Raw genomic sequence first — 893 nt, forward strand, 5'->3', positions numbered from 1 at the left:
CCCATAGACTCAAACATCGGCGAAGCTTCCTGATGAGAACAGACGCTGATCAACCGCCAGAGGGTGCCATAAGGCGGCCCATTTCGGTTCTTGGGAGCCGGCACCCGCCGTGAGAGAAGGGCGGCTCAAACTTAGGAAGACTAGCTTAGATAGTCTATCAAATCTCTAAACTAGGACCGACCAAGTTGTTTTATTAGTGGGGCGGCTCATGAAATCTTTGTCAAGTGGGCCGCTATAGCATTATGTATCTATTGATTTTTGTTATCATATTGGAAATTTACAATAGATTATGCCCATATGAATTTCTTGTCCAGTTTACAATATACGTCAATGTTATACATACAGTATTCATATTGTTTAGTATTAAACCATTTGAAATATTCGATAGCCACCCTCTTCCATAAACTAGAGCCAGATTTGACACTCTCCGTCGAAATGCAACAAGTGAAAGTGGCCAGAGAAAACAAGTTAGCCCCATCCAACGAGCCCCGATACGTCAAAAGGGACAGTCAAAGCCGATGACGTCTGCTCTGCCTCACAAATTGCGGCAGAGAGGTAGAGGATTTGCCATAAACAAGAGCGCCGACCTGGTTAATGACCCCGCCAATCAAAACCGAGAGCTCCAGCCTTAACAAACCAGAATTCAATGACGCTGTAGTCTTTTGATTTCAGGAGAGAAAAGTCGACCCAAGGACTCTGAACGCGAGAGCAGAGATCTTCCATCGACGCACGAACCATCAGACTCGCAGTTCAATCACCGGGGTTTAACATTAGCAGCAGCTCATTAGCGAGATGAACATGGCTCGCTGTCATTTCACACCGTTAGTTTTTCACAGCTCCAGGAGGAGGGCCGCGAGCTAAATCTTTCTAAACAGGGCTGTTGAAGTCATGTT

Source organism: Penaeus monodon, chromosome 21, assembly GCF_015228065.2.
Source record: "Penaeus monodon isolate SGIC_2016 chromosome 21, NSTDA_Pmon_1, whole genome shotgun sequence".
In the NCBI taxonomy this organism is placed as follows: Eukaryota; Metazoa; Arthropoda; class Malacostraca; order Decapoda; family Penaeidae; genus Penaeus; species Penaeus monodon.